Source organism: Macrobrachium rosenbergii, chromosome 23, assembly GCF_040412425.1.
Source record: "Macrobrachium rosenbergii isolate ZJJX-2024 chromosome 23, ASM4041242v1, whole genome shotgun sequence".
Taxonomy (NCBI): domain Eukaryota; kingdom Metazoa; phylum Arthropoda; class Malacostraca; order Decapoda; family Palaemonidae; genus Macrobrachium; species Macrobrachium rosenbergii.
In genome coordinates, this window is record NC_089763.1 from 34,317,778 (window position 1) to 34,345,240 (window position 27,463).

At 35.8% G+C, this 27,463-nt stretch overlaps 1 long non-coding RNA gene across 1 annotated transcript in view; it reads left to right on the forward strand.

Moving 5' to 3' along the window:
• Positions 1 to 27,463, forward strand: part of LOC136851473 (uncharacterized) — a 544,852-nt gene that overhangs the window by 70,566 nt on the left and 446,823 nt on the right. The gene's annotated exons all lie outside the window — the stretch shown is intronic.

The window sequence follows — 27,463 nt, forward strand, 5'->3', positions numbered from 1 at the left end:
AAAGCACTGTATTTGTTGGTATTGCTACCAGTGAAAGCACCGTGCTTGTTGCTTTTACATAGAGTACATTTTCTATGACTTATACTACTACTACTGCCGGTATTGAATATGTTTTGGTAGGTTATTATTATTATTATTATTATTATTATTATTATTATTATTATTATTATTATTATTATTATTATTATTATTACTACTTTACGCTTTTATTATGGAAAATACTGACTCATTACGTTTATTACTTGTTTTGTATAAAGTGCATTTTCTTCGACCAGTATCACCAACATTGCATATATTTTGATAGCTTATTATTATTATTATTATTATTATTATTATTATTATTATTATTATTATTATTATTATTATTATTATTATTTACGCATTTATTATGGAAAAATAATGACTGTCATTACTGTCAGTGAAAACATTTGATTTACTATGTATTTTATATAAAGTGAATAATCTTTGATACCAGTACTACTATCATTGCATATATTTTGGTAACTTATTAATATGTATATTATTACTTTACTCTTTTATTATGGAAAAATACTAATAACACAATTAGTTATTACTGTGAAAACATTTGTATTTGTTACTTCTTTTATATAGAGCGGATTTTCATTAACAATACCACTACGACCAGTATCGAATACGTGTTGATAACTTTATTACTATAAATGTTATTACTTTTACGCTTTGTTCTCGATAAAAAAATACTAATAACACTATTAGTTATATTAGTACTGTTTCTACTACTCACTGCTATCTTTGCAAACATTTTTCTGGTTTATTGCTTTATATTTTGCCGTTTTTCTCTTGAGCAAGAATTTGATAATATTAGTTTCCCTTTTGGATAAATTTTAAGTACTATTATTAGTACTATTGCTCCCACTATTTCTACAGCTGCTATCAAAACAGTTTATATTAATCTTCTTGAACAACTGCCGCCATTTCAGTAGCAAAACTGCTACTAATATTAGTATCATTACCATTAGTATTCCAGCTACTAATACTAATAGTTCTACTATTTCTACAGCTGCTGTGACAACAGTTTTAATAATCTTATGATTAACTACAGCCATTTCAGTAGCAAAACTGCTACTAATATTAGTATCATTACCACTAGTATTCCAGCTACTAGTACTAACAGTTCTACTATTTCTACAGCTGCTGTGTGTGACAACAGTTATTAATAATCTTATGAACAACAACAGCCATTTCAGTAGCAAAATTGCTACTAATATTTGCATCATTACCAGTAGTACTCCAGCTACTTGTAGTTCTACTAATATTACTATCATCACTACTATCCATGGTAAAGCAATGTTTTTATTCCAAGAACATAGATAACATACAATCATTCAGAATTAAAGGTAAATGATAGTGAAGAAGAGAGGAAAGTGTGAAAAATAAAGTATATAATGAAGTATGTACAAACATGAATAATACATAAGTGTGAAAAGAAAAAGCTTTAAAAAAAAACAAATAAAAATAAATAAATGATGAAATGAAAACTGAAAAAAATGTGATGAGAAATAGTGAAGAGGAAGAGACTGGATTTATAGTGAAAGATCAGAGTGAAATGACAGTGTTTTATAGTGAAAGACCAGAGTGAAATGGGTGTTTAAAGTGTTAGATCAGAGTGAAATGAGTGTTTATAGTGAAAAGTCAGAGTGAAATGACGGTGTTTATAGTGAAAGATAAGAGTGAAATGAAAGTGTTTATGGTGAAAGACCAGAGTGAAATGACAGTGTTTTTATAGTGGAAAATCAGAGTGAAATAAACCGTGTTCATAGTGAAAGATCAGAGTGAAATGACAGTGTATTTATGGTGAAAAATCAAAGTGAAATGACAGTGTTTATGGTGAAAGACCACAGTGAAATGACAGCGTTTTATAGTGAAAGATCAGTGAAATGACAGTGTTTTTATAGTGAAAGATCAGAGTGAAGTGACAGTGTTTGTATAGTGAAAGATCAGAGTGAAATGACAGTTTTTATAGTGAAATATCAGAGTGAAATGACAGTGTTTTTATGGTGAAAGATCAGACTGAAGTGACATGTCTATAGTGAAAGATCAGAGTGAAATGACTGTTAATAGTGAAAGATCAGAGTGAAATTACAGTGTTTATAGTGAAAGAGCAGAGTGAAATGACAGTGTTTATAGTGAAAAATCAGAGTGAAATGACAGTGTTTATGTGAAAGATCAGAGTGAAATGACAGTGTTTATAGTGAAAGCTCAGAGTGAAATGACAGTGTTTATAGTGAAAGCTCAGAGTGAAATGACTGTGTTTATAGTGAAAGCTCAGAGTGAAATGACTGTGTTTATAGTGAAAGATCAGAGTGAAATGACAGTGTGGAAAGTAAAGAAGAACTAAGTGAATAGAAAGAAAAGAGGGAAAGAGAAGAAAAAAAAAAACGGAAAGAAAAAAAGAGAAGAGAGAGAGAGAGAGAGAGAGAGAGAGAGAGAGAGAGAGAGAGAGAGAGAGAGAGAGAGGAGCAATGTAAGATCGAACATCATTTTTTACCTTTACTGAAAGTAGGAGAGAGAGAGAGAGAGAGAGAGAGAGAGAGAGAGAGAGAGAGAGAGAGAGAGAGAGAGAGAGGAGCACCTCTCGCCTATGTAAGATCGAACATCATTTTTACCTTTACTGAAAGTAGAGAGAGAGAGAGAGAGAGAGAGAGAGAGAGAGAGAGAGAGAGAGAGAGAGAGAGAGAGAGAGAGAGAGAGAGATTAAAAGAAATAAAGAATGAGAGAGAGAGAGAGAGAGATGAAGAACGAGAGGAGAGAGAGCGAGAGAGAGAGAAATCGATAAAGAAATAAAGAACGAGAGAGAGAGAGAGAGAGAGAGAGAGAGAGAGAGAGAGAGAGAGAGAGAGAGAGAGAGAGATAAAGAGAGAGAGAAAGAGAGAGAGAGAGAGAGAGAGAGAGAGAGAACACCCACAAAGTGTCACAAACACCAGCTTCTTCCCATTCGCCTCCAATTTTGGGGAGGTAAAGACAGTCATGATTTGTCTCCAATTGCAGCCTGCAATGTCCTTTTAACGCAGCGTTGTTAACCTACAACAATGGCCCGGCTGCTGGAGGCAAAAAAGCGTTATTTATCCAGAGAAAGACTCGTTATTTTTGGGGAGGTGGGTAAAAAAAAAAAAAAATGGGGAAAGAGGGTTGAAAACATCAACATCGCAGGTAAAAATTCCCTACATTGCGGTTGGTAAATGATTCAGTCCTTAATGTTGTAATGATGATGTCTGTTGGGTGTTGTGTTCATTTCATTGTCTTTTGAAGATTTTTTATTTTATTTCATGTTATTTTTTTTATTTTTATTTCAATAGTTTCATTCTTGAATTTTCTCTCTGTTCTTAGGATTTTCGTATAATGTTTAGATTTTGATTAAATTCAAGATAACTTTTTTTATTTCTCCTGTAATTTTTGTGTTTAATTTTATTTTTTATTTTTATTTTAATAGTTTTATTCTTGAATTTTCTTTCTGTTCTTAGGATTTTCGTTTAATGTTCGATTTTTATTAAACTCAAGATAACTTTTTTTTTTTATTCTTGTGAAAAATTTTCTTTGTATTCTTAGGATTTTCGTATAATGTTTAGATTTATGTTGAGTTAAAATCACTTTTTATATCGTAAAAAAGCGTTTTATTTTATTTTCTGTTTTTATTTTAATAGTTTTATTCTTGAATTTTTTTTCTGTTCTTAGGATTTTCGTATAATGTTTGATTTTTAGTATATTCAAGATATCAACTTTTGTTATTCTTGTGAAAAACTTTGATTTTTAAAATTTTTTATATTTATTTTAATAGTTTTATTCTTGATTTTTCTTTCTGTTCTTAGGATTGTCACATAATGTTTAGATTTATGTCCAGTTTAAGATAACTTTTATAATATTCTAAAAAAACAGTATTTTATTTTGTTTTAATAGTTTTATTCGTAAATTTTCATAAATTTAATTCTGAGAGTTTTAGATTTTGTTCTTAAATTTTTTTAAACCATTTAAATATTTAGATTATTTTATTAAATTTGAAATATCAACTTGTTTATTCTTATAATTTTCATTTTTATTATATTTTTTAACAGTTTCAAAGTGTTTGTATTGTATATTCAGTTTGAAATATCAATTTTTATTTTTTATTGTTCAGAAATGTGTATTTATAACATTTTAATATTTATATTTATCAGATATGTTACTGCTCAAGGTATCTATTTGGCTTTTGAAAGCTGTTTAAGAAAATAGTTGACTCAAGTTTTGCTTCAAAGCTAACTAAATTTTCATAATTGTTATGACTGTTAATATCAATAATATTGTTGCTGTTTAAATTGTAATGTTACAGGCAGAGAGTTTTAGGCATTTCATGAACTGCCCTGAAATTTCAGGCAGAACGAAATGCTCTTAGGGACATTTTATCCCCAGGGCTAGTACTAAACACTGCGAAATACATTTGAAGGCTGAAGTACTAAACACAGCGATATACATTTGTTTATAGTACTAAAACGGCGAAACATTAAGGTGAGTCACAATTTCAGCCGTGTTTTTGTATATTCGGGGTTTGAATGTCCCAAGTGCATTTTTTTATTCTTCTTGAAATTTCATTTAGTTAACGAAATTTTTTCGCTATTGCCTATATATCTTAAATTTATCTTTGTTATTAAGATGTTGTTCTTTCATTATTGTCATCATAGTTACAGTTATAATTGGCTAAATAGCTGAAGGGGTACAGTCTTGGGGTGGTGTCTCACAAACCTCGGGGTATGACCTACTGTAATGAGGATCCCCGTGGTACGCTGTAGGCATGACCTTGAGGGTCTGTGCAGCGTCCCTTCCTTAGGCCCCTAGCTGCAACCTCTTTTGTTCCTTTTACTGTACCTCCGTTCATATTCTCTTCCTTCCATCTGACTTTCACCCTCTCCAACAATTGCTTCAAAGTGCAGCTGCGAGGTTTTCCTCCTGTTACGCCTTTCAGACCTCTTTACTGTCAGTTTCCGTTTCAGCGCTGAATGACCTCATAGGTCCCAGTGCTTGGGCTTTGGCCTAAATTCCGTATTCAATCAATCAGTCAGTAAAGCTGAAAACTCTCCAAATTTTTCTGTAAATCGGGAGACTTCTTAATATATTTAGCGACCAAGGGAATTATGAGAAGTTAGATTATACTTTGTTAATGTTACTTTTGTTTCAGTTGTATCGTAAAGATTTTTTTCTGTGTGAGAATGTAATTGAAAATTGTGAGCTCTTTAATGTGTTTAGGTAACCAAGTTAATGCTGATGTAATTTGTGATTTTTTCTGCTCGTTATACCTTGTGTTGTGAGAATTTAGATTACGTATTATTAATGCAGTATTTTATGTCAGTTTTCTCACAAATCCTTTTTCTATATCTATTCCCTCATCGGAAGCTATCTACTACTACTACTACTACTACTACTACTACTACTACTACTACTACTACTACTACTACTACTACTACTACTATTATTATTATTATTATTATTATTATTATTATTATTATTATTATTATTATCATCTCCTCCACATCTCCACAAAATCTACCAATGCATCTCCACCATTTCAGTCTCATTATTATTATTATTATTATTATTATTATTATTATTATTATTATTATTATTATTATTATTATTATTATTATCTCCACATCTCTACAAAATTCACCAATGCATCTCCGCCATTTCGGCCTCATCTCATTATTATTATTATTATTATTATTATTATTATTATTATTATTATTATTATTATTATTATTATTATCGTCTCCACTTCTCCACAAAATCCACCAATGCATCTCCGCCATTTGGGTCTCATCTTATTATTATTATTATTATTATTATTATTATTATTATTATTATTATTATTATTATTATTATTATTATTATCTCCTATTACATCTCCACAAAATCAATGCAATGTCATCTCAGCCTCATTTATTATTATTATTATTATTATTATTATTATTATTATTATTATTATTATTATTATTATTATTATTATCGTCTCCTCCACTTCTCCACAAAATCCACCAATGCATCCCCGCCATTTGGGTGTCATCTCCTTCCGCAGTTCATCCTCTATTATTTCTCAATTAAAAGCTTCCCGCCTCTCACGAACCACACGTGTGTGTGGCGGAGGAAAAATAAAATACCCCAAAAATAAAAAAAAAAAAATAAAACAAAAGTCCTCTTCCAATTTGCACTAAATAATAGCGCGGTGCAATCTTGAAAAAAAAAAAGATAAATAAAAAAAGGACAACAATTTCATTTCTCATCGTCACTTATCGTTCGAGGCCATATTGGCTGCTATGGGCGGGCGTCCGAAAGTGGGCGAATCATTTCGGGAAAAAGGACCCGAGAATATCGAGAATATGTTACCGGGGTGACTGTACAAGAATAGAATCTCATTTTATTGTCGGGTAGCCCCCGGGGGCCGGCCGGAGCGAGCCCTAATTGGTAGTTTTAGGGGCGAGTGGATTGTTAAGGGCCCAGCTAGGCTGGAATCTTTCTGTTAGATCGCGAAGTTAGGGTGGGTTTATGAGCGATAGGTAAGCCTCTATATATTCAATCCCCCTCCCCACTCACCTTACCCCCACTTGCAAACACCCTCCCCCCCTCCCCTCATGATCACTTTCCATATATGCACTTGGATTCCCTCAATTTCATTTTCTCTTTATTCACTTGAATTCAGTTCCTCCACCTTTTAGTGCTCTTATTATACTCTTGGATTCCCCACTGTTTTCTCTTTCTGTGTCCTTCTTGGATTCTCTCTGTTTCCTCTTCTTCTATACACGTCTCCATATCATTTTGGATTCCCTCCATATCCTCTTGGATTCTCTATTTCCTCTTGGATTCCCTCTGTTTCCTCTTCTATAGTCCTCTCCAAATCCTCTTGGATTACCTCTTATTTCCTCTTTTTTTTTTACCCCTCTCCATATACTCTTGGATTCCCACTTTTCTCTTTCTGTGTCCCTCCACATCCTCTTGGATTCTCTCTGTTTTCTCTTCTTCTATACACGTCTCCACATCATTTTGGATTCCCGCCATTTCCTCTCTCCATATCCTCTTGTATTTTCTGTTTCCTCTTTTCGTATCCTCTTGGATTCCCTCTGTTTCGTCTTCTATATTCCTCTCCATATCCTCCAATTTCCTCTTTTTTTTTTTTTTTAATCCGTCTCTTCACACTTTTGGATTCCCACTATTTCCTCTGCTTTCTACATCCCTCTCCACATACTTTTGAATTCCCTCTACTTCCTCTTCTACTTATACCCTTCTCGGTATACTCTTGGATGCTCTCTTGTTTCCTCCTCTTATACACCTCTCCTTATATGCATTTGGATTCCCTCCATTTCATCTTCTTCGGGTACCCTTGAATTCACTCACTGTTCAAGTCTCCTTGTAGGCTTGAATTCACTCTCCTCTAACCTCTTCTTGTAGCTTTGAATTCCCTCTCCTCTATCCCCTTCTTGTAGCCTTGAATTCCCTGTCTCTGCTTCTGTTCGTATATTTTGAATTCCCTTTTCATCTAGCTCTCCCTGTTAAGATGAATTCCCTTCTCTTCTTCATATATTCCTGGAATTCCTCCTCGTTCTTTATAATCCTAAATTCTTCCTTCTCCCTGTGGGGCTGGAATCCTCTCTCTCGTTCCTCTTGCTTTAATGCTCTTGAATTCCCTCTTCCTCTTATGTTATACTTGAAGTCTCTGTCCCATTTCACTCTCTCTTTAACACCGAATATACTCTCTTTCTCTCTCCTCTTCATGTTATACGTCTGGATTCCCTCCCCTTAGTCGATATCCTGTACCCTTGAATTCATAGAATTCCCTCCTTTCCACTCTCCCTTTATCCCTGAATTCATTCCCTTTTGCTTCCTCATCCTACACCCTTGAAATCTCTCTCTCTCTCTCTCTCTCTCTCTCTCTCTCTCTCTCTCTCTCTCTCTCTCTCTCTCTCTCAATTCATTCCCTTCTACTTTGATTTCCTTTCCTTTACTGAATCCTCATCCTACACCATTGAATTCTCTCTCTCTCTCTCTCTCTCTCTCTCTCTCTCTCTCTCTCTCTCTCTCTCTCTCTCTCTCTCTCTCTCCTTTACTGAATCCTCATCCTACACCCTTGAATTCTCTCTCTCTCTCTCTCTCTCTCTCTCTCTCTCTCTCTCTCTCTCTCTCTCTCTCTCTGTGCCTTCCACAAAGCGTGTGTTTATCCATCGTCAATCCTGGCAAGAGAAGAGAATGTCACCGCCTCGACTTTATGGCAGAAAAGCTCAGTAAATAAGGCGTCTTGCGACGGGCAGTTTTAATGTCTTAATTAGAGGTCAAGAAACTTCGACCTCGATGCTCGGCCATTTCCTTACGAGAGAGTGAAAAGAAAAGAAGACAATCTTCGAGAAATAGTCTCGAGTCATTGTTGAACTAATGCAGGATGGTTGCGGTTGGGTGGGGAAGCTGGAGGAGAGGGAGGGAGGGAGGGGGGTTTGGTAGGGGTAGGAAGGGGTGTTAAGGTGGAAAAATGAAGAAAGGAAGATTATAAGTAAAAGGGGTAGAGATAAGGGGAGGATGATGGCAAATTCAAGATGAAAGTTAAGTTTTCCTGTGAGTGGTCCTATAAATCAGGAAGGCTTAACTTGGAGAGATGGTGTGCGTGTGTGTGTGTGTGGTTTTGCTTCCAGAGAGAGAGAGAGAGAGAGAGAGAGAGAGAGAGAGAGAGAGAGAGAGAGAGAGAGAGAGAGAATTAGTCATTACATCCTTCGTGGTAGTTACTAGGATGATGCAAATTTGAGAAAATATAGCAATTTATAGGGAATCGAGACACGTCTAGATGTAATTATGAATGCCGTAATATTACGCACGATTACAAATAATTACAAATACAACAGACTTTATATTAGTGTATACACACATTTCAAGTTTTGTAGGGTATGTGTATTTTCTTGTCAGTTTTTATGCCTATTTCATTCTCCTCGTCCCCAACCACAAGAGGTCCTGTATCATACGTATCAGTATTTACAGTAAATATGGTGACTGTCCTTACCAATCAAGTTATACAAATACTCTTCACAATTAGACCATATAAGGAAACAGTCCCTTGTCTTATTTTTTCTTGCCCCAAGTTCCCCAAACAAACGCCCGCACGCACTCACAAAAGCACACACACACACACACACACACTCGCACATGCGGGCGGTCAGTGGATCCCCTTACCCCGGATACCCAAGTACCCGCCACCACCACCACCTCCGTGCCGTGCCCGGTGGTCACCTGCGGGCCCTGGCCCAAGTGCAGTCCGCGGCTGAAGAATGGCTTTGTAATGAATGCAATTGAGATGTTTTCAATTTGGAAGGGGATGGTTTGGGTGTTCCTGATTTACGCCATCACACCCCAATTTACGGCCCGGGCTTCCAGAGAGGGAGTTCCAGGAGCTTGCTTCCTCCTTCCAGGGTGCTCTGGGCCCGGGTGGGCTTCCAGGGAAGGAGTTCGAGGAGCTTTCTTCTTCTAGGGGTGCTTTGGGATGGGGTGAGCTTCCAGGGAGGGAGTTCCAGGAGCTTTCTTCCTTCTTCCAGGGTGCTCTGGGACGGGGTGGGCTTCCAGGGAATGAGTTCAAGGAGCTTCCTACTTCCAGGGGAGCTTTGGGATGGGGCTGCCTTCCAGGGAGGGAGTTCCAGGAGCTTGCTTTCTCCTTCCAGGGTGCTCTGGGACGGGCTGGGCATCCAGGGAATGAGTTCAGGGAGCTTCCTTCTTCCAGGGGAGCTTTGGGATGGGGCGGACTTCCAGGGAGGGAGTTCCGTTAGTTTGCTTCCCCCTTCCAGGAGAGCTTTGGGACGGGGCCGGCTTCCAGGGAGGGAGTTCGAGGAGCTTTCTTCTTCCAGGGGAGCTCTGGGATGGGGCGGGCTTCCAGGGAGGGAGTTCGAGGAACTTTCCTCTTCCAGGGGAGCTCTGGGATGGGATGGGCTCCCAGAGAGGGAGTTCGAGGGGCTTTCTTCTTCCAGGGGCGCTTTGGGATGGGGCGGGCCTCCAGGGAAGGAGTTCGAGGAACATTATTCTTCCAGGGGAGCTCTGGGATGGGGCTGGCTTCCACGGAGGAAGTTCGAGTAACTTTCTTCTTCCAGGGGAGCTCTGGGATAGGGCGGGCTTCCAGGGAGGGAGTTCGAAGAGCTTCCTTCTTCCAAGGGCGCTCTGGGATAGGGCGGGCTTCCACAGAGGAAGTTCGAGTAACTTTCTTCTTCCAGGGGAGCTCTGGGATGGGGCGGGCTTCCAGGGAGGGAGTTCGAAGAGCTTCCTTCTTCCAAGGGCGCTCTGGGATAGGGCGGGCTTCCACGGAGGAAGTTCGAGTAACTTTCTTCTTCCAGGGGAGCTCTGGGATAGGGCGGGCTTCCTAGGAGGGAGTTCCAGGAGCTTGCTTCCTTCTTCCAGGGAGGTCCTGGATTTGGGGGGGGCTGTCTTCCAGGGAGAAGAAATAGATGGACAAGTAAAAGAGGATTTTTCGTTCTTTGCCTGACGTCTGTTTCTGTGATGTGCAGAAAAAAGGAGAAAAGTTAAAAAAAAAAAATTGTTCGGACATAACTGACAAATGTCAGAATACGCCAAAATAAGAAAAAAAAGACAGTATTTTACTGACATTAGTTGTATTTTACTGACATTTGTTGTTGAGGAGGAGGAGGAGGAGGAGGAGGCTGGAGATCATTGGAAGAAGAAGAAGAAGAAAAAAGCTATTTTGTCCGTCTAACTTGGTGCTGTTCTTCGGATGTTCCTGAAGCTCTCAGTTTGATATATGGAGAGATATAACCCCATCTGATTGGCCGAAACTGATACTTCGAATGGCCCCGGGGAGGTGGGTAGGTGGGTGACCAGTTTGTTGCATCCATCCCAGATGGCTGATGGTGTTACGGAGGCTCTGTGTAACACTTGTTTTGTGTTTTTTTGTGTTTTTTCTCATTAGTTAATGGGAGGAACCACGTTGTCTAATTTGTGTTTCATATGTGATATCTTTATTCAGCTGTTAATTACAACTCTTGCTAAATATTTGTTCGGCTGTGAATTGCAACTTTTGATAAATATTTATTCAGCTGTTAATTGCAACTCTTGGTAAATGTTTATTCAGCTGTTGAATGCAACTCTTGCTAAGTATTTATTCATCTGTCAATTGCAACTCTTGGTAAATGTTTATTCAGCTGTTAATTGCAACTCTTGGTAAATGTTTATTCAGCTGTTAATTGCAACTCTTGGTAAATGTTTATTCAGCTGTTAAATGCAACTCTTGCTAAGTATTTACTCAACTGTTAATTGCAACTCTTGGTAAATGTTTGTTCAGCTGTTAATTGCAACTCTTGGTAAATGTTTATTCAGCTGTTAATTGCAACTCTTGGTAAATGTTTATTCAGCTGTTAAATGCAACTCTTGCTTGGTGTTTACTCAGCTGTTAATTGCAACTCTTGGTAAATATCTAACGTGTTCTGCCTTTTGAATAATAATAATAGTCTTGTTCTCGTTACCTCTGACTATTGATTGGGATGTGGTCATATATTTCACACGAGTATAATGCTTATATGTTTATTGTTTGCATGTTTATTTAGGCTTGTTTTCTTAAGTTTCTTTTCTGCCTTAATTGTCCGTTTCTCCATAAACAAAGGTGGACATATACATTTTCATCTGTTCATTGATTTATTTTTTAGTTTATATTTTTATGAAGCGAGACCTCTTTCTGTACTTCTCTTTACCTCCTCTTACTTCTTTTAATAAGAGAGATTTCTTCTTTCTGTATTCCTCTTTACCTCCTCTTACTTCTTCTTAACCTTAATATTCTTTGGAAGCTTGAACTTCAAGTCAGTGGCCACTTTGGTGGGCTTCTTGTTCCATATTAATTAGGTTTCCTCCCTCTGCTGAGAATTTATAGTCGGATGTTTCTAACTGCGTTACCTTTTATCTATCGTTAATTTGTGTTTATTCTTTCAAAATTAATTTCATGAAGTGAATATGTATATAATATATATATATTTATATATATGTATATATTTTATATATAATTACACACGCACACACACACACATACACACACAAGAAAATCACATTCGAGGAACAGTGCAGAGATCACATTTCTGTTATCACTTCTAAATCATTTGGATAATAGAGAAACACATCTGCATGAGTAATTTAAAAAAAAAAAAATAACACTTAATAGATTGGTAACATCCGCTGGTCAGCTGAAGAGGAAAAACACAGTAATAATTGCTTTCATCTTATTAGATCATTGGTAAAGTATAATTATTGGCCATAGAACGTCATTGGTAAAGTATAATTATTGGCCATAGAACGTAAGAAACATTTGCAATTATTTTTGCCAATAATTATCGTCTCTAGGACGTAAGGCATATTTGTAAAATGCCAAAAATATATAAGTAAAATGTGCACCGAAGTTTCTTAGGCGCAATCGAATTTTCTGTACAGCCGCTATAGCGTATAATCAAGGCCGCCGGAAATAGGTCTTATCTTTCGGCGGTTTCGGTATAGTGCTGTATGAGCCGCGGCCCTTGAAACTTTAACCCACTGCCCGGTTGTGGCCTATATTATGTTGTTGCTAAGAAGCACGATTATGGGTAACTTTAACTTTAGACAAAATAAAAACGACTGAGGCTAGAGGGCTGCAATTTAGTATGTTTGGTGATTGGAGGGTGGATGATCAACATACCAATTTGCAGCCCTCTAGCCTCAGTAGTTTTTAAGATCTGAGGACGGACAGGAAAAGTGCAGACAGAATAAAGTGCGGACGGACAGACAAAGCCGGCACAATAGTTTTCTTTTACAGAAAACTAAAAACACGAAACAACTGATGGTTTTTTTTTTTCTTTTCATCTATTCTCCAAAGAACCGCTATCCCACCCCCGGCGGCCCCTCCCCCTCCCCCCCAAAAAAGAAAAGTGACCAAATCGCATTTAATCAACTTAGAGTGTGACGCCCATTCATTACAAGGCTTATGAATAATACATGACGGGCGTGCAATTTTTTTTTTTTTTTTTTTTTCGTAAATATTGGCACGTGCGCCCTTGATAATACTCTGTGATCACGAATGTTGTGATTACTGGCCTACGTTCTCTCTCATTTATTTATTTATCTATTATTATTATTATTATTATTATTATTATTATTATTATTATTATTATTATTATTATTATTATTATTATTATTATTATTATTATTATTATTATTATTCATTATTATTATTATTATTATTATTATTATTATTTATTCGAACGTTGTCTCTCATTTATTTATTTATTTATCTATTATTATTATTATTATTATTATTATTATTATTATTATTATTATTATTATTATTATTATTATTATTATTCAAACGTTGTTTCTCATTTATTTATTTATTTATCTATTAATATTATTGTTATTACTATTACTGGTATTATTATTATTTTTATTATTTTATTATTGTTATTATTTATTATTATTATTATTATTATTCAAACGTTGTCTCTCATTTATTTATTTATATTATTATTATTATTATTATTATTATTATTATTATTATTATTATTATTCTTATTATTATTCTTAATCAAACGTTGACTCTTTATTTATTTATTTATTTATTTATTATTATTATTATTATTATTATTATTATTATTATTATTATTATTATTATTATTATTATTATTCTTAAATTTGAAATCCAAAGTGATATCAATAAAAATGTATTATTGACAAAATACTTTGTCAGCAATAAATTTTATTGTTATAATTGTGGATTTTCATTGAAATACAATTTAATCACGGCATTGCGAATGCTTTTTATTATTATTATTATTATTATTATTATTATTATTATTATTATTATTATTATTATTATTATTATTATTATTGTACAATCTGCAAATTCATTTGTTATTAGCATTCAAATATCACTGATTTGCAGAGCTAACTTCTGTAGAGTGATATTATTATTATTATTATTATTATTATTATTATTATTATTATTATTATTATTATTATTATTATTATTATTATTATTATTATTATTATACAGCTCCCAAATGCCATTGATTTGCACAACTAACTTCTGTACAGTGATGCTTAAAAGTGAAAATGATATACCTAAGAGGATAAAAAACAAACATGAATGAACTAACAAACAATTCAGTAAAGAAATACATAAAAAGATAGTGAAAAAGGTACTTTAGAAGAGACAAATAATAATCACTCGTAATTAGAGATAATTTCAGTGCCACAAGTCAATCGCAATTATAGGCAATTTTAGCCTGATGGTCAGTGGCAAATTTTTTTATTTTATGGCGTCAGATGGATGAATGTGTTAGCGTCGGATTATAATATTGATTGGCATATTTCTGCCCTAAAATGGAAGACTACAGTATCTGCAAAAATACAAAACTGAGAAGAATGTTAGATAGTCCCTTGTCTTACTACTGATTTTGCAGATACTGCAAATGTGACCCCCTAAATAAAGCTATAATGAATCATTCTGTAATTGCAGTAACTTGTGTATTGGTGTTTCACGAGCCCAGTAGGTGGCATGTCTCAATTCCGAAAATTTTGCAGATACTACAGGTTTCCAATTTAGGGCAGATTTGTGTTGTTGGAAATATTCATAGTAGGGATTAGGGATGAAGTTCATTGGCTGGTGACGAAGTTTTAACATTTTATTTTCATTTCAATTTATATATTTATTTCTTGAGTTCACCTTACGCCCTATTTCATTTTAGGTTTCTGTAAAATAAAACTATTGAGATAGCTTTGTCTGTCCGTCCGCACTCTATTCTGTCCTCCCTCAGGTCTGAAAAACTACTGAGGCTAGAGGGTTGCAAGTTGGTATGTTGATCATCCACTCTCCAATCATCAAACACACCAAGTTGCAGCGCTCTAGCCTCAGTAGTTTTTATTTTATATAAGGTTAAAGTTAGCCATAATCGTGCTTCTGGCATCTATAAAGGATAGGCCACCACCGGCCGTGGTTAAAGTTTCACGGGCCGCGGCACTTACAGCATTTTGCCGATACCACCGAAAAATAGATCTATTTTCCGTGGCCTTGATAATACGCTGTAGCGGCTGTATAGAAAACTCGATTGCGCCGAAGAAACTTTTTTTTACTTGTTAATGACCTAAATTTTATATTCTATTCTAGTCTATCATTCAAAGTATAATTCATAATTCCAAAAAATCCTCTTTACTTATTATTCTCATTAATCCCCATTAATCAAATTTCGAGAAACTGCAAAAAATTTCTTTCCCTCTACTGCCAAGCTTTGGCTTCAGTTTTCCCTGGCTCTTATTCCCTGCCGTCCTTCTAGAGAGGGGTTGGGTGGGGATCGATTTAGTCATAATAAAGGCAATAAATCGACGCGAATCGACCGTCTTTCAAGTCGACCACTTCTCTCTTATCTCTCTCGACCGCGTCGGGGACATTAACGCCTTCGACGTTAACTGATGTCCTCAATTCGGGGCGAAATCCAGGTCTCTGATTAATACCCATTAATGAGAGGCCTCAGAATGGCGCCCATAGATTAGCATTTTGGCACCTAATTAACTTTCCTAGGTGCGAAAATAGAAGAGGAAATAGATCAGGTGTGAAGGCGTGGGTTGTCGGGGGCGCGTATACGGGTGGCTGATGGTCGCGTATTGTTGTTGTCAAGATTAAAAGCTGGCCTTATGCCAGTGGCTGTCTGTCGCTCAGAAATCGATCTCTTTTGGGAGGGAGCAAAGAGTTGATGGGATTGTAAACATCATTCTTCTTCTTCTTTTGACTTCCGTCGATGATTTCTGGTCTGTGAATCTGGAGGTTTTGAAAGACTTTATTGGCTGTACTGAGACTCATATTGACATTCTTTTCTTCCTCTTTCGGTTCGATATTCATCCGGTAAATATGGAACGTGTCTCAAGCCTCATTGTCAACCATTGCAATTTGCTGTTGTCGTGAAAAAACACAAATATAAGAAGGAAAAAACACTTAAAAAAAACAAGGTCCTATGTTCTAATCTGAACGAAATAGACTGGGAAAAGAAATACTAAATAAGAAAAAAAATTGCAATCTGGAGGAATCAGAAAAAGCATAATTTAAAGAAAAAAATCCCAAAATCTAAACTTAATTATATAAAATGAAAAAACACCTTCAATAAAGTAAAAAAAATTCAGACCTTCAAATAAAAAAAAGGAATAAATTACATAGAATAGAGTAAAAGAAAAATATTCACACCTTCATATCTAAGGGAAATAAAGATAAAAACCTCCATAAAATGGTTAAAAAATTTTTTTAAAGTTGCCTAACTTTTCCGGAAACTTCGCTCAATTGGCTCCGTAATGGTAATGGTTTTTTACAATAGTAAATTGTGAAAAGACGAAAAAAATTCTAAATCTTCGTGAAACCCACAAAGGACGGCAGTATTTCACAACAGATTTACAATGCTTGTTTTTTTATGTTTTTTCGTAAACGTTACATAAAATGATAAAGAATAGAAAGTATTGCAGAGTATTGTAGTTTTTGTATACACATACACACATATATAAATAAATTATATTATATATATATATATATATATATATATATATATATATATATATATATATATATATATATATATATATATATACACACAGTATATATATGTGTGTGTGTGTGTGTGTGTGTGTGAGTGAGAAGAAGAAGAAGAAGAAGAAGAAGAAGAAGAAGAAGAAGAAGAAGAAGAAGGAGAAGAAGAAAATCTTCCTCGCATTTGGGAAAATATATATAGAATTAAGACTTCAACAAATGCCTTTATATCTGGTCACCACACACTGACCAAAGTGGCTCACTTCTTCTTTTGTTTACTCCCTGAGAGGAGCAATTAAGACCGAACCTCCTTGCCACCACCCTCCGTCTGAATCGTAAATCAACCTGTCCGATTTCACGGATCAGATGCTTCGAACACCTCTTGTGTTTCCCGACTCCATAGTCGATTCGAGACGCCCCCCCCCCTTTTACTTTTCTTTTGAAATACGTTTTTTCACTGTTTTTCTAGAGTTAAATGTATTATTTCCAAAGGCTCCCACTTTTTTTTTTTTATTGTGAGGTTTTAACGATCCTTTAACCTAAGTCATTTGTCAGCGGTCCGAAGGCGGACAAGGCGCTCGAAGCGATTCGAACTGCTTCGATTCAGTGCGTGTCACGGGTTTCGAAGCATTTGTTTGTTTATGTGATCCGGGTTCGGAAGGATTCGTTAGGGTTTCGAACTGGGAAATTCGGCCAAATATGCTTAGAATTCCGTTTCTCTCTCTCTTTCTCTCTCTCTTTCTCTACGCCTTTCAGTTATTATTATTATTACATATATTAGTCAGAATATGAACCACAGGGGCCATTAACTTGAAATTCAAGCTTCCGAAGAATATTTTGGTGTTCGTTTGTAAGAAGTAAGAAGAATTAGACAAAATATAATTGGCTGAATTATTAAAGAGTTTTTATGTTTGATTATCTTATCGTCCTTCATTTTACCGAATCTTTTATAAATTTCCTAAATCCGGTTGAGAGAGAATTCCTACCGTTAGTTTTCTGAAAAGAAAACTACTGTGCCGGTTTTGTCCGTCCGCACTTTTTCTGTCCGCCCTCAGATCTTAAACACTACTGAGGCTAGAGGGCGGTAAATTGCTAAGTTGATCATCCAACCTCCAATCATCAAACGTACCAAATTGCAGCCATCTAACCCCAGTAGTTTTTTTTATTTTATTTAATGTTAAACTTAGCTATAATCGTGATTCTGGCAAAGATATAGGATAGTCCACCACCGGGCCGTGGGTAAAATTTCAAGGGCCGCGGCTCATACGGCATTATACCGAGACCACTTTAAGATGGATCTATTTTCGTGGCCTTGATTTTTGCGCTGTAGCGGCTGTACAGAAAACTCGATTGCGCCGAAGAAACTTCAGCGCATTTTTTACTTGTTTAAATAGTGACCAAACTCAGCTTCCGTGAAACCCCTTGTCTGAAATAAAATCCATCTTTTCCTAATTAGCGCCAATTTCCACGTCAAACAGTGTCGCCTCCGCCCTTCCGCCAGCCAGCCAGCATGCACGCACGCCCGCTCGCACGCCCGCGATTCCAACAACAGGCACCGTGGGCGTACGTGTGTAAAGGACCCATCCATAAGCCCCGACAGGCGTGGCACTCCTGATCAGGATCAAATGGAGTGTGGCTTGTAGACCCCTTGGGACCCCCTTTAACCACCTGTGACACCCCTGGACCCCCCTGAGACACCCTGTGACCCCTAGGTCCTGGGACCCCCAGGGTCCAGGATTCACACCCCAGCTGATGCACTCATTATTTTGTGTATTTGGTTTCAATAATTCTACTCTTATAAGAGTTTGCGAACTCAAAAATATCTATCTATCTATCTATCTATTTATACATATATATATATATATATATATATATATATATTATATATATATATATTATTCACAGATCTTCAATTTATCGCTGGTTATTTATAATAATAAATTATTTTTTTTTCTTATTTTTAATTTTCATTTATTTACCTATTTATTCATTTATGTTTTTGTCCACTGTAGGTATTACTTGAGGTTCTTTGCAGCGTGCCTTCGGCCCTTAGCTGCAACCCCTTTCGTTCCTTTTACTGTACCTCCTTTCATATTCTCTTTCTTCCATCTTACTTTCCACCGTCTCCTAACAACTGATTCATAGTGCAACTGCTTTGAGGTTTTCCTCCTGTTACACCTTTCAAACCTTTTACTGTCAATTTCCGTTTCAGCGCTGAATGACTTCGTGGGTCCCAGTGCTTGGCCTTTGGCCTAAATTCTATATTCAGTTCAATTTATGTTTTTGTCTTGTCTCTTGGGGGTAGGGGGAAGAAGCTGCACTGCTGTGGTACAGCTGGCGCTTTGAGACTTTCATTTCTTTATGTTGATCTCAAAGTGACTTCAGTTTCGAAACTTTAAGTTCCACGTTGAAATTAGTTTCAGGGCCAAAGTCCTGTAGAAAATAAAAATATTCCTTAATATAAAATGACGTTATAAATACGAGTAATTTAAAAGTAGACAACCCTAAAATGGAAGAGTGCAGTATCTGCAAAAATACCAAACTGAGAAAAATGGTAGATACTCCCTTGCCTTATATTGAATTTGGAGATACTGCAACTGCGACCCCCTAAATAAGGCACTGAAGAATCATTCTGAAACTGCATTAACTTGTGTATTAGTGTTTCACGAGCCCAATAGGCGGCATATCTCAATTTCGAAAATTTTGCAGATACTGAAAATTTTGCAGGTACTGAAAATTTTGCAGGTACTCAAAATTTTGCAGATACTCAAAATTTTGCAGATGCTCAAAATTTTGCAGGTACTGAAAATTTTGCAGATACTGGAAATTTTGCAGATACTGAAAATTTTGCAGGTACTGAAAATTTTGCAGATACTGAAAATTTTGCAGGTACTGAAAATTTTGCAGATACTCAAAATTTTGCAGGTACTGAAAATTTTGCAGATACTCAAAATTTTGCAGATGCTGCAGTTTTCCATTTTAGGGCAGCATAAACTTCTCCGAGGTCTGTATTAACACTTGTTGTTTGTGGACGGGAAAAAGATGGTTTGCCAATAAAAGTTACAGTATTGATATTATCTTTTGCAGTAATAATATGCAATAATAATAATAATAATAATAATATTATTATTATTATTATTATATTATTATAATAATAATAATTATTATTAAACAATAATGGTAACGATTCATTTCACTTCATTTTCTCATATGAATAAAACAAAAATAAATTGGACACAGCTCAAAAGTCGTTAGCAAGATGGAAGACATATGTAACAAATACACATTATTATTATTATTATTATTATTATTATTATTATTATTATTATTATTATTATTATTATTATTATTATTATCACCCCGAAATTTTGAACCCCACCCCACCCCACAAACTCTCCATGACGCAGAATTGGCCCAAAAACTTCCTGAAAATGCTCGAAGATTTTCGCCAAATGTTCACCTTCTAGCCAGATGTCCCTGTTCACGGCTCGTTACTGTTACTGTTCTTCTCCTGTTACAAGGGGAAAGGGGAACAGGGGGGTAGGGGGAAACGGGGAAAAATCCCCACCAGAATCCCACGACTTCGTTAACTTGACGGAGGAGCTAGGGAAAAATCCCTACAAATATCGCATGGCCTGATGTTAAATTTTCTCGTTAGAATAAGGGTTGGGAATTCTTTGGAGGGGGAAGTGGGAATTAACATATTAAGTGGGAGTTGAATTTAACATTTTTCGTTAATAAGGATAGATTTTGTAGAGAAAGTGTTTTATAAAGAAATTTATTCATGGAAATGAGAACTTGGGTGTAATAGTTCGAATAGAAATTTTTCATAGTGTGTATGTATGTATGTATGTATGTATGTGTATGTATGTATGTATGTATGTATGTGTGTCTGTGTGTGTGTCTATGTGTTTATATATGTATGTGTATATATATGTATGTGTGTGTGTGAGAGAGAGAGAGAGAGAGAGAGAGAGAGAGAGAGAGAGAGAGAGAGAGAGAGAGAGAGAGAGAGAATTCTACGGGAAGACAAGTTTAACTTAGGAGGAGAGGGATGCAGTTAAAATACTATTCTAACAGAGAGAGAGAGAGAGAGAGAGAGAGAGAGAGAGAGAGAGAGAGAGAGAGAGAGAGAGAGAGAGAGAGCACTTCTGCAAGATTAAATGCTCAGATATTGCAAGGAATGCGAGTATCCTTGAAGCGTTTCCAAGAAGACCGTGAAACCTCCCAAGATAAGTAAGATAATATTGCAGTCAAAATGAAAGTTACTTACAGCGGAGATTTCGTAGTTATTTTTATTATTATTATTATTATTATTATTATATTCTTACCATCACGTATTATTCAGTAATGACACCAATGTATCAGGTATTAAGCAAATGAACTCAATTCGACCCGATGAGTTGACCCACTTAGTAGACCCACTTAGTAAGACTAATGAAGTCATATTATATATATATATATATATATATATATATATATATATATATATATATATATATATATATATATATATACATACATACATACATACATACATATACATATACATACATAATTTATATATATATATAGTAAATTTATATACATATACATATGTTTATATGTATGTAAATACGGTATATATGCATATAATATATAATTATATATATAAATAAATATATATATATATATATATATATATATATATATATATATATATATATATAAATATTCACATGTATATATATAATTTATTTTTATAAATGTATACATATATTTCAGAAAATATATGTATACGAGATTTTTATATTTATATGATACCTTTTAGCGTTTGGATAGAATTTTTTTTTATGAGTGAGTTCCGTAGAGTTGTTGTGTTTAGTGGTGAGTTGACTGTGATTATTCTGAGATACAAACTTGGAATTAGTTCACATTGTGAGTGTTTGACTTTTGCATTAGTGGTTTTGTTTGGTTCAGTAACATGAAACCTTTTCGTTATTAGACCTTTTTCGAGTGTTTTTGGGAGACTCAGTAGTGACATGGGATAGAGTAGAGACCATGTTCATTTTGGGAGATCAGTATCAAGGTTCGGGAGTTGATTATAAGACGAGTTGTGCTTTGGTTAGAGAGAGAAGTGTGTGTGTGACAGTAGTATTTTCCAGTTGCGAGTTTTGTCTGTGGGTGATTGTGAATTATCATTAGTTCATAGACAGACTCCGACAGAATGTGACTTTAGACAGTTCCTGCGAGATTACCACATTGAGTCCACCAGTACTCTTCCTGCTGTGTTTTACAAGGAGTATGCAGTTACAATGATGTGCCAGAGCAACAAGTCGACGACATTCGTTCATCGAGGGTCCGAGCAGTTCGATTCATCCTGCAGAATCCTGTCTACGGAATTTCTCGTACTTAGCCGTGCTGTATTCAACAGTTCCGAGAAGATAATTATGCGTCATACGCATTACGAACATTTGGTAGTGGAGGTACCTACAACCAAGGTGCCAATGACGGTTCCACCGTTGGAAGACATTGACGATTCCGTGATGTTCGAGTATCAGGAATATATTATGCCGACAATTTTAATTGTCTTAATAGCTATTTTACTGATAATTCTTGTTGTGGGAGTAGTAAAGCTTTATTCGTGTTTGTAAGATTACATGTAAAGGCTCTAAGAACTCAACCCCAGTGACTTTGGAAGTGCGTCATGAGAGCAGTCCTTAAAGCTGCAGTGCAGTAGACATTGCTGATTGATCATAGTCCTATTCTGTTATGTTTTATACATATGCTTTTGTTTTAGTTTGCCGTTAAGGAGAGTTTAGACGCTCTTATGTGGTATTGAGCTCTATTTCAGAAAATATGGCTGCTACAATTTTAAAGGACATATATGCATTTCATAGCTTCAATGCTTTAAGATGTGATGAAAGAATTTATGGAGTCAGATGGAACTAGGTCGAGAGACTCGAGGTAAAATCTTTGTGTTCAACAAATAGTTTGATTCCTCAGCAATATTGCCGGTCAGGTGATCTTCCGAAGTGTTATGTATATTCGTGAGTACGTGCGTTAGTTTGATCTAGATTACGCCAAAATCTGCCCTAAAAGTGAGTTTGATCGTTCATTAACGTGATAGAACTGCAGTTGTCTAGACGTAGCTTTGGAGAGGATCCAGGCTTAAATCGGCAGATAAGGTAGACTTTGAAATCTCTGTTTTTATGGGAGAAAATTGAACTTGTGATTTTTACTATGATTTTCTAATCATTATGAACTTTTGAACTGGTGTGGGAGATTTAATATGAATATTCATACCTCTTTTATATTATTGTTTTGTCATGTTACGTTTGCCATATCTTGGCTATGCATTTTACACTTTCCATTATTGTGTTTTGCATTTCATGTATTTTTGGGAGTTTTCTATCATGTTTAATTCTTCCGACAGATGTCTGTGGACAGATGTCGGTGGACAGTGTGGACTGTTTCGAATAACATGTGGTAGACTGGTTTTGACATGACTAATTATTGATTTGGGGAGTATGTGTGAGTTTGGATATTTTCAGGCTATTAGCCATAGTGAGACTTCTTTAATCAGAAGTGTTTTGCAGTTCAGAGTTTAGTTATCTAACTCGATATTTCATTTATTATGCATTTTAATCTTTGCTTTGTTTTATTCATTTCTTGTTGGGTTATTTGAATAATAAACCTATTTTTGTAGAAACTATTGCGTTTCTTTAAATGGTCCATTTAATCGATTTGGTGAGAATGAGTGCGATTCGGGTGGGTGAACTTCGGAAAACGATGAGAGAGAGAGAGAGAGGCGATACACAGAGAGAGAGAGAGAGGTGATACACGGTGAGAGAGAGAGAGAGAGAGAGAGAGAGAGAGAGAGAGAGAGAGAGAGAGAGAGAGAGAAAGAGGAGAAAAATAGATGTAAGTGTTGCCGTGAGCGAACGTTCATACGCCTCCGTTCCATGAAATAAAGATCGTTGGAGCACGTTACGTACACTTTCAAAAGAGTGTTAATTCTGTCCTCGTTACACATACATACATACATACATACAAAGTAGATGGATAGATAATTTGTAAAAGAAACGCTCTAGTATAAAAGAAATCTATGAAGGAATGCTTAAGATCAATATACGGATCTAGAAAAGAAACCTCGAGATACGAGTACAGAAAACACGTTAAAAAAATCGAATAAATAAATAAGTAAAAGAAATATACATAATGGTGGACTGAAGTGAAAAAGACTTAAATATTTATCTGTTACTTTTACAAATAGAAGAAACACACAATCCTGGTCATAATTCCCTTTTTCCAGAATAATATCCAGGACGGTACCCTTAATAAAGACGGAAAGAAAACAAAAAAGAAAAAAGAAAAAGGGAAAAAAAAAAAAAAAAAAGAAAATTGGAGTAGGACCACACACACAAGTAGACACCCACAAATAACATGCCCAAGTGACCACCCCAATGAACTGATCATACCACTGTTCATGCCCCATACCCGCCAAGTGACCACGACCTATGCCCCTGGCCTGTGGTACCTACACCCCCGTTATCCCCATCGTTACTCCTCTCTCTCTCTCTCTCTCTCTCTCTCTCTCTCTCTCTCTCTCTCTCTCTCTCTCTCATGCTTTTAGATCATCTTCTGCCAAGGCACTCAAGGGATGTCATATTTTTTTCTTCCACTCCAGTGTCTCTCTCCTCTCTCTCTCTCTCTCTCTCTCTCTCTCTCTCTCTCTCTATACCGTCCTAGATATCAAACAGATCAATCAATCTTCACTTTAATGCACTGTAATATACGGGGTTTTTTTTATTCCCTCAAATGTACACATGAATCCAGTGCCATCTATTGTGTGATAATTCTGTCACTGGTTGTTTTACCTTCTCAACAAAGTTGTTTATCTGTGGATAATTTACTTTCCTCGGAATTACTACAACGGTTGTAGGATCGAGTAGCTGTCAGGATCCGCTACCTACAACACAACACTACCACATGTGTATTGTAAGTCAGTGCGTTTTGAATTTTAGATATTTTGTGTCCATTTCATATTATTTTCTAGTCAGGTTAAATGGTTTATGTTTCGTTGTATTAAGGTGGGGTTTTTATTGCTATAATTCATGGTTTATTCAATATACTTTTTATATGTAAGTTGTGGTAACTGAATACGATTTATGTAAGGTTTTTTTATATATTTTTATTCTATTTCTTTTTGGAATGAATCGTAAATATAAAATTTAGGCCAAAGGCCAATCGCTGGGACCTAGGACGTCGTTCAGCTCTGAAAATAATGTTGAAACTATTGTTAGGAGAGGGTTGAGGAAAGTAAGATGGAAGAAAGAGAATATGAGCGGAGGTGCAGTAAAAGGAATTGAAAGGGGTTGCAGCTAGGGGCCGAAGGGACGCCGCAAAGAACCTTAGGTAATGCCTACAGTGCGTCGTATGAGGTTCACTGAAGGCACTAACCCGTCACTGGGTTTTATTTATTTTTGTTTCACCCCTCCAACTTTTCTTTTGTCTATCAATCCCTTACAAAACACCATCACCCATCTCTCTGTTCTTCTATCCACCCTTCTCCCAACCTTCCCCACCCATCTCTCAGTCTCTCCATCTACCCACCAAATTAACCCCCCGTAGGAGGGTAGTGTCGCCAGTACACCTCACGGGAGCCATTGTAGGCATTACTCAAGGTTTTTTGCAGCGTCCCTTCGACCCCTAGCTGCAACCCCTTTCATTCCTTTTACTCTGCCTCCATTCATAATACATTCTTCCACCTTGCTATCCATCCCTCTCCTAACAATTAATTCATAATGCAACTGCGATGTATTCCTCCCGTTACACCTTTCAAACCTCCCCACTCTCAATTTCCTTTCCAGCGCTGAATGACCTCATAGGTCCGAGTGCTTGGCCCTTGGCCTAAACTCTATATTCCATTCCATTCCACCAAACCTAACCCTTCGAGCAAGCTCCCCATGCCTCAGGGAGCCGCAGCCCTCCCATCTCGATACCCACTGCGTAAGTAGATTACGCAATTCATTCCTTTTTCATACCCTGACTTCAAAAGTGTCGCTATACAATTCTGGTCTTAATTGTATCTGGAGCGAGGGACAAGTCCCATGTGGATTTCAACCCTTCGGTTAGTAATTAATGTGTGTGGTTTGGCCGTTACTGGTGTTCTGAGCGGCCATAATATTGTTATTAACGTGACGACTAAAATGTATATTGTGGTCATTAAGTTTAATGTTGTTATTATAGGTGACGTAATGATGATGATGATCATGATGATAACGGTGATGGTTCTTGGTGGTGTTTGTGTTCCAGGTCGTGTGGGAAGATGTGTTTCATTTATTTCTTCTTCTTCTTCTTCTTCTTCTTCTTCTTCTTCTTCTTCTTCTTCTTCTTCTTCTTATTATTATTATTATTATTATTATTATTATTATTATTGTTATTATTATTATTATTATTATTAAAAAGTTTGCCAACTTTATTTGTTATTATTTTTCGTAGACACTGTATGGAAATATATGTCTTAATTATTCTCTCTCTCTCTCTCTTTCTCTCTCTCTCTCTCTCTCTTCTCTCTCTCTCTCTCTCTCTCTCTCTCTCTCTCTCTCTCTCTCTCTATATATATATATATATATATATATATATATATATATATATATATATATATATATATATATATATATATATATATATATTATATATATATATATATATATATATATATATATATATACATATACAGCATATATATATATATATATATATATATGTATGTATACTTACATTAATATACATTTAGATAAATGTATACAGAATATATATATTTTTATATATATATTTATTCTTATATACATTTATATATATATAAATAAATATATATATAAAATAAAAGCCAAGAAATTAATTTATCGCGTAACCTAACACAGTACGCGCATGCTCAGTTCCATCGGCACTTAAATGCGTAGCCTAGCTCTCCGAAAAAAATAATTACCGTAATAGATTCGAATCATCCCGCCGCGCCGTTATGCACGTCACTCCATAACAAACTGAGCTAATTTTATTTTTCCTTTATCGCCGAATAAAACGATTTCGAAATTCTACTTGAGTGATTCGGGGCGTCAGCTGGTAGATGCTACGGGTAGAAAGAAGTGTTATTTTATTTCAGTAGAGTGTTGTTATTATCACAAGCAAGCGCCAAGGTTGTAATCACCGGTTGTGTTTCTGATGGATGGAAAATTCTGAATTAAATCTTACTTCCCCTATTTTGGGTATGCTTTATGTATATGCAGTTGGTCTGATGCGCCTGGAATGTGTGAGAGAGAGAGAGAGAGAGAGAGAGAGAGAGAGAGAGAGAGAGAGAGAGAGAGAGGGAGGGAGGATAGAAAATTGAATATTGGTTGATGTGTTTGATATCTGTAGTGGAGTATGGAGAGAGAGAGAGAGAGAATTGAATATTGATTGATGTGTTTGATATCTGTAGTGGAGTAGAGAGAGAGAGAGAGAGAGAGAAATGAATGAAAAATTGAATATTGATTGATGATATGTTTAATATCTGGGGTGGTGTAGAGAGAGAGAGAGAGAGAGAGAGAGAGAGAGAGAGAGAGAGAGAGAGAGAGAGAGAATGGATGAAAAATTACCTATTGATTGATATGTTTGATACCGGGAGGTATATAATATAATGTATACATATATATAGATAGATAGATAGATAGATAGATAGATAGATAGATAGATAGATAGGGAGAGAAAGAGAAAGTGAAATGAAGAAATTACAGGTATAACCCGTGGCCTGCCGGGAAGATCAAAAGAATTAGCCGACTCGTATCAGCAAACCGTAAGCGACGGGAGGCGGCCCACTCTGTTAACATAATAACCGAATCACCCATTCTCCTCCGCTGGTTCGCCCGACTTGTATGACTTGTTATC